The 8,394-nt window shown below is 43.7% G+C and overlaps 1 pseudogene; it reads left to right on the forward strand.

Moving 5' to 3' along the window:
- The first annotated feature begins 5,669 nt into the window (after positions 1 to 5,669).
- On the forward strand, positions 5,670 to 7,454 carry LOC141756342 (general transcription factor II-I repeat domain-containing protein 2-like; annotated as a pseudogene).
- The last annotated feature ends 940 nt before the right edge of the window (positions 7,455 to 8,394 follow it).

Here is an 8,394-nt window from a genome sequence, read left to right on the forward strand (position 1 = left end):
ATAGCGCTCCACCTCCCGCACAAGCTCCGGCTCCTTCCCCCACAGAGAGGTGACGTTCCACGTCCCCAGAGCCAGCCTCTGCCGCCCGGGTTCAGTCCGTCGAGGTCCCTGGCCTTCACTGCCACCCGATTTTTGCCCAATGATGCCAAAAATATACTGCCTACTGAAGCTTTAAGTGTCAGAAATCACTTTCCTTCAGGACCTATTATGCTTATTTTCAGGTTCATACTTGTATTTCGTGTTTCTCCTAGAACATGTTCACATGGTTTAATGTTCAAAAAACACATTGCTTTTCTCATACCGGCTGTGCTGCAGCACCTGTTTTCACCCAAACCACCATCTTTTCCTAAACCTAACCAAACAGTTTTGTTTGACATTTACAACCAGTCCTCTGAGTTACTGAAACAGAATTTTAACAATCTCCTCGACTCCTTCACAGTCCACGGCAGACGGGTCTTCATCAGCAGACCCATGCCCCCTCATAACCGTGGCGTGGGCCGCTTTAGCCGCACACTGAGCTTCAACACGTGGCTTAAATTAACCTGTGCAGCACGAAATGTTGTTTTTATTGACAATTTGAATCTCTTCTGGAAACGCCCAGCCGGGATGGTATCCACCCTAATGGCCTTGGATCACCCACTTTGACTGATAATATTTTCCATTCCATCTGATCCTGTCCATTGCACTGACTATCCCACAGCGCATGCTCTTTCTGGTCAACTCTCGCAAACATCTCCCTCCCCTTCAAACCATGGTAGCTCGGTGGCCTGGTGGGTTTCTCTCCTACTACCATTCCCAAAACCCACCAACATCCCAATACAAATCACTGTCCAGCACACACGTCGTGGTCGGGAACGCCGCGGTACGAGAGTGATCCGTCCACTTGCATGCACCCCGTAACCACCCTGTGCGGATCACCTCAAAGTGGATTCCTCGGCTAAATGTGTTTGATTAATGGACGGCGAATAAGGCTCACATATTAAATTACTTGTTTACAAATGAAAATCTGGACTTCTTCTTCCTGACTGAAACCTGGCAATGGAATATGGAATTTATCCATTTAAATGAACTGTGCCCTGTGGATTGTTCACATATTGGAACTTCGCATCTGTCAGGCCGCGGTGGCGGGCTCGCCGTGGTCTGGAAGAATCAGTTGTCTTGCCAGTTGGTGAGCTCAGAACTTTTTTAATCTTTTGAATTATGATTGACTAAAGTTGGCCGGCTAAAGCCGTTGTAAAATAGGTGTTGGTTTACTGGATACCAGACTTGTGACCTTAGTGATGCTGAATGAATGAACCCTTAGATGATGGTTCTATTAATGTTATTTGCAATCTCCACAGGTTGTCCGGTAAGAAAAGGTAGATGGTGATGGGTCAATTAATCCAGGTCACACACACTCTCATTGAGATGCCACTCATTTATTGTAGATGGTTTTTAAATCCTTATGTGAGGATGTGTGTGTATAGTGGTTACTGAAGTACAGAAAATAAATAGAAAACATGTACAGGCATAAGTAATATGTAGTACTAATAAACAAACAGTATGGTATGAAATACACATGCAAGCATACTTCAATGCAAAGCTAATCAGTGTAAACATGAATAAAATAAGGAGAACACAGCCTTCATAACTGTAAGGGAGCGTCAACAAAGAGCAAAGTCAGGCTCTCATTCAGTACAATGGGCATAGTGCACACAGAGGGTGAGCAAAACAATTGTACGACGGTCCCTTAATGGCGGTCGCATATGCGCGTTCATTGCACTGCTCTAACTCAAACGATTGATGACACAGAAATAAACAACTAATTAACATAAACAACATCGTCAGGGATCAAATACAGTACAATAACTATCATATGCATAAAACAACGATGTGTAAATTGGGGTGATATGTCCGTCAAACTATTACAGAAACATGAGCGCAATGTAATGCACGAGCATTATACATGAGACTTTGTAATTACTATAGTGATGCAGACACTGAACAATAGGCTACTATAATAAATACTCACATTCTCATGGACGCACAGGACAAAACCATATTAATAAACATAGGGAAATAGAGTCCAGAAAAAACTGCAGCGGTGATGAAGACTTCATTAGTTCGTCATAACCGCCATGGACAACAAACAGACTTGGGTAGCTGCCTTTATAGACCTAGCCAAGGCTTTCGACTCGGTCAACCATAACATCCTCCTGCAAAGACTTACCACCATTGGCTTGTCAAGTAGATGTTGCAACTGGTTTGCTAGCTACCTGGCTGATCGTGTCCAGCGGGTGAAGACCGAAAACATCATGTCTGAACCACTTACCATCTCTAAAGGTGTGCCTCAAGGCTCCATCTTAGGCCCTATTTTGTTCTCCATTTATATTAATGATGTAGCCAAGGCTGCTGGAAATTCCTGGATTCATCTGTATGCTGATGACACCATCATATATTCAGCTGGTCCCTCACTCCACTCTGCTCTGTCCACTCTCTCTTCAACATGGCCTCACCTCCATCCAACAGTCTTTCCGCAACCTCCACCAGCTGAAAACTTCCTATGCCCGCTTTGAGCATGTCGTGGAGCCACCAGCACAGGGACAAATTCTCGCTGCGGATACACACACACTCAGTGGGACAACACATCAGGTGACAGAGGCTGATGTGTGCAGAGTTTTTAAATGTGTAAAATCAGGCAAAGCTGCCGGCCCGGATGGCATTACACCTCGGGTCCTCAAGTCCTGTTACGGGCAGGTTTCTTTTGTTTTTACAGACATTTTTAACCTATCACTGTCTCTCTGTGTGGTTACAACATGTTTTAAAAAGTCCATAATTGTGCCTGTGCCCAAAAAATCACCTGCATCTTGTCTGAATGATTTTAGACCTGTAGCCTTAACATCTGTGATAATGAAGTGTTTCGAGGAACCGGTTAAAGCATACATAAATAACAACATATCTGCCAATATTGACCCATTACAGTTTGCATATCGGTCTAACAGAGCTGTGGATGATGCCGTATCGCTGGCTTTATACACTGCTAAAACATCTGGAGGGAAAAAACACATATGTCAGAATGCTGTTTGTTGATTACAACAGTGCTTTTAATACAATCATACCATCTCTTCTAGTATCTAAGCTGACAGACCTCGGCCTCCGTAATTCCATCTGCAGGTGGATACAAGATTTTCTGACAGGCCGACCCCAGACAGTAAGAGTAGGAAACAGATACTCATCTACCACAGTTCTGAATACCGGTGCTCCACAAGGTTGCTGTCTCAGTCCCTTACTGTATAGTCTGTACACATATGACTGTGTGGCTAAACATCATACAAACAGCGTTGTGAAATTTGCAGATGATACAACAGTGATGGGGCTCATTACAAATAACAATGAGATGGCATATAGGGACGAAGTGAGGAACCTGACCATGTGGTGTCACAACAACAATCTGTCCCTGAATGCGGAGAAAACTAAGGAGCTTCTAATTGACTTCAGGAGAATTAAAACTGTTCAATCACCTGTTGATATAAATAACACTCCTGTCCAAATTGTCAACAGCTTCAAGTTCCTAGGCATCCATATCTCTGACTCCCTCTCCTGGTCCCTGCACATCAGCTGTGTTACAACAATGGCACAACAGAGACTGTATTTTTTGAGGTGTTTAAAGAAACATGGTATGTCCACAAAAACCCTCATCAACTTCTACCGGTCCACAATAGAAAGCATCTTAACTGGATGCATACTGGTCTGGTTTGGCAACATTACATCATATGACCACAAACTCCTGAAGAGGACAGTGAAAACAGGATCAAAAATGATTGGATCACCATTACCACAGTTACAGGACATTTACACCACGCGCTGCAGGAAGAAAGCTCTTTGTATCATGCAGGACACAAGTCATCCAGCATATACACTTTTCTCATATCTCCCTTCAGGGAAGCGCCTACAGAGCATTAGAGCTCGAACCTCTCGCCTCAGAGACAGTTTTTACCCTCAGGCAGGCGGTCAGACTACTGAACAGTAGCACTAAATGAACGCAGAGCTGTGGATTGTTTTATGGATGTTTTAGGTTGTTTTATAATTTCATTCTTAGGTATTGTCTTATTTATTGTAGTATTTATCAACTGTACTATTTATAGATTTTAAGGGCTGAGAGAGCCAGGGAAAAATGCATTTCATTGCATTTCACTGTACATTGTACTTTTAAATGCATATGACAAATAAACTTGAAACTTGAAACCTGCTCCTCAACTCAAAAAAGACCAAATGTAAGCTGTTTGACCGGAAAAACCTCATCATCCCCAGCCCTCCCAAGATCTACAGTGCTGATGGCTCGGAGCTGGAGTTTGTCAGCTCCTACAAATACTTTGGCTTCTGGTTGGACTCATCTCTCTCATTTAACACACACATCAATAACCTTCTGGCTAAAGTCAAAGCTAGACTGGGTTTCCTGTATCGAAACAAGGCCTCCTTCACACACTCTGCCAAATACACCCTTGTGAAAATGACCATTCTTCCTCTGTTTGACTACGGCGATATCATTTTTATAAAATGGCATCAAAGACCACCCTCAGAAAACTGGACACACTCCACCACTCAGCAATCCGTTTTGCCACATGTGCACCCTTCACCACCCACCATTGTGATCTTTATAGATTGGTGGATTGGCCCTCCCTTCACACCAGGCGGCTACAACACTGGCTGCTCTTAGTCTACAAATCAATTCTGGGAATGACCCCTTGCTACCTCTCAAATCTTCTGCACATTTCCGACAGCAATCGCCTTTTAAGATCCAGTGACTTCATTAGGCTCATCATTCCAAAAGTCCGTACTGTCTTTGGTCATAATTCCTTTCATTTTGCCGCTGCAAATGACTGGAACTCACTACAAAACACGCTCAAACTAACAGCTCACATCTCTCAACATGTTCAAACAAAAGCTGCAACACGTCATAGTTGACTGCTGTACTTGCTGACCAGCCCTCACTTCTCTCTCTCTCTTCCATTACAATTTTACAAAGAACATCTAGTAATCCACCTTTTTTGTACATAGTGTTTATTCATTTCTGACCTATTTATTTACCTATGCTGTTTTTTTGCCATTTTCTCATGTCTTGTCATGACATGCTGTATGTTTGTCATACTGTACTGTATCTGTGCTGTTTGTGTCGCTTGTGTGGACTGTGTTTTTATACTCTTGCTGCTGCCTCTTGGCCAGGTCATCATTGTAAATGAGAATTGGTTCTCAATTGATTTTACCTGGTTTTACCTGAGATTCTCATATCCTTTTGCAGCACCGCTGTCTCCTAAACAAACACTAGCTGCTGCGGTTAGCAGGCTAGGCTACTACATTAGTAGTACCAGACTGCTACCAACTAGTTACGAGCGAGTAAGCTCATGAACGCGCAGTAAAGTCGTGTACGCTACGTTCATGCAAGCGAGCCGTGACGCAAGGCCTATGGAAAGGAGGCTTGGTCACGGGTCTTGAGGTCTAATTCACCTTTGCCACTGCATTGAGCCCTTCTGTAACAATGAGTGGACCAAAGAAAAGAAAAGTCGACAGTGAGTGCCGAGTGTTTACTGAGGAGTGGACTGCTAAATATTTTTTCACCGAAGTGCGATCAAAGGCTGTATGACTCATTTGCCAAGAAACCGTTGCGGTTTTCAAAGAATACAATCTCAGCCGCCACTTTTCCGCCAAGCATGCTAACTACGCTAGCCAACAGTCAACGCAAGAACGGCCGGCTGCTGCTCAGAGGTTGGCAGCCAATTTAAAGACTCAGCAAAATATTTTTCTCCGACAAACTGCTATTCAAGAGTCAAGCACCAAGGCAAGTTATTTGCTAGCATTCAAATTAGCAAAGGCCAGCAAGCCTTTCTCCGAAGGGGAGTTTTTGAAAGAATGCATGGTAGAGACAGCAGGTCTCTTGTGTCCCGAGAGCAAAAACAAATTTGAAAAAATGAGTTTATCACGCAGGACAGTGACTCGCCGTGTAGAACTAATTGAAGAAGACTTAGCCAGTGAGTTAAACAAAAAAGCTGAGTCATTTAAGTTATATTCGTCAGCACTGGACGAAAGTAACGACGTAAAAGACACCGCTCAGCTCTTGATTTTTATCAGAGGGATTAATGCCAATTTTGAGATAACGGAGGAATGTTTGACCATGGAATCTCTAAAGGGGACAACACGAGGAGAGGACTTGTATGACAGGGTGTCTGGTGTCATCGAGAGGCTGAAGCTACCTTGGTGTACACTTGCCAATGTCACCACAGATGGATCGCCAAACTTAACAGGAAAAAACGTCGGGCTGCTGAAAAGAATCCAGGATAAGGGGAAAGAGGAAAACCCTGAGCTGGATGGAATTTTCCTACACTGCATAATCCATCAGGAAGCCCTGTGTAAGTCTGTATTGCAGCTTGATCATGTAGTGAAGCCAGTCGTAAAACTCGTTAACTGTATACGAGCGAGGGGACTTCAGCATCGTCAGTTTATTAAGTTCCTTGAGGAAACTGATGCTGAACACCAGGACTTGCTTTATCACTCTCATGGTTAAGTTTGGGGAAAGTATGTCGACGAGTGTGGGAGCTCAAAGGGGAGATTAGCTCATTTTTGGAGTTAATCAGGAAAGCTGACGATTTTCCCGAGCTGAGCGACGCAGATTGGCTTTGTGATTCTGCTTTTGCTGTGGACATATTGACACACATGAATGAGCAGAACATGAAGCTACAAGGGAAAGATCAATTTGTGCATGAAATTTACACAAATGTGAGAGCCTTCAAAGCCAAGTTGACTTTATTCTCAAGACAAATTTCAAACAAATCATTCGCTCATTTCCCCACACTAGCGACACTGAAAGAGGCCCCTCGACATGTGAGGAAATACAGCAAATCGCTGGACGACCTGCATGGAGAATTCTGCCGTCGGTTCTCTGATTTTGTAAAAATTGACAAGTCACTTCAGCTGGTGTCATGTCCCCTGACTATGAAACAGCGCCGCAGGAGTTGCAATTGGAACTGATTGATCTTCAATGTGACGCCGTCTTAAAGGAGAAGTTCAACTCCCTTAAACTGGATGAGTTTTATGCTTCACTAAGCAAAGCCAAGTTTCCAAACATCAGGAGGATGGCACAGAGGATGCTGGTGTTGTTTGGCTCTACCTACGTGTGTGAGCAGACGTTCAGCGTGATGAACATCAACAAATCACGCCACAGATCCCAGTTAACTGATGAACACCTCAGATCTGTCCTGAGAATTGCCACAACCAAACTGACTCCAAACTTTGATGCACTGGCAAAAAAGGGTGAAAACAACACTGTTCCCAGTGAAATTAAATGTAAGTTTTCTTTCCTTTTTAGTTAAGGGCTTTTACTTGTAATTTTTTATTAGTTCACACAAACACTCTCCATCCATCTGATACTGGCCTGGCTCGTCTGTCAAATTTTAAAACTCATTGTGGCCCCTGAGCCAAAAAGTTTGCCCACCCCTGCCCTAACCTGAACTAAACTGTGTGTGTGTTAGGGCAAACGTCACCACCCACTCACCTGCTTCTCGGTCCAGTTTGGCCTGTCGAACCCACCTGGTAGTCGCCGACTTTGTGGAGATTCATTGCTGGATTGTTGAACTGTTCTGTGCACTGCTTTACCTACCCAGCTGTGTCACTGCTGAGTTTGGCATTAAAAGTCATTACCAACTGTTCCGGATTTCCTTTGTGCTGCAAATGGGTCCTACCACTATTACTACTACACTACCCTGATTACTTTTTATGATCTAGAGATGTTTTGAATAGAATTAATGAATGCTCAACTGGAACTCAAGTCTTGTCTGATCATTGTCCTATTAGCATTACTATTAGTCCACCGTATGATAATCCTTCTTGCAGACATTGGCACTTGAATTCTCATCTAGTGAGTAATCTCCAATTTAAAGAAGTTATTGCCAAAGAACTTGAATTCTTTCTGTTGTTGTGTTACGTGCCGTGTTGTTTTGTGTGTTTCTGGCCACCCTTCCCCGCCGTGCTGTTACGGTGAGTAGTTGTACGCGACTGCGCCCAATCACCATCAGGGCCGGGTGGTTAAGAAACCAGGAGAGAGGAACAGCCAGTGCCAGTGAGCCTGTACACAACATCACGTGATGTGTGTGTGTGTGTGGTTGGTTGACGTCGATGGAAGATGTGTGTGCCGGGGTCGTCAGTATAGCTCCCTCTTAGAGAAAGTGTGTAGAATCTGTAGTCTTTAAGTAGAACTTAATTAGTTGTTTAGTTTTCACAGCACCACTCTCCCTTTGGAGAGTAGCTTTAAATTGGTCATTGGAACTTTTCATTTATTGATAATAAATTGAGACACTTGTTTGCACTCCTTCGTTGCCCATCTCTCTTTCCCTGAGTTTGTTTTATTGTTACTCCCCCCCCCCA

This window comes from Sebastes fasciatus, chromosome 18, assembly GCF_043250625.1.
Source record: "Sebastes fasciatus isolate fSebFas1 chromosome 18, fSebFas1.pri, whole genome shotgun sequence".
NCBI lineage: Eukaryota > Metazoa > Chordata > Actinopteri > Perciformes > Sebastidae > Sebastes > Sebastes fasciatus.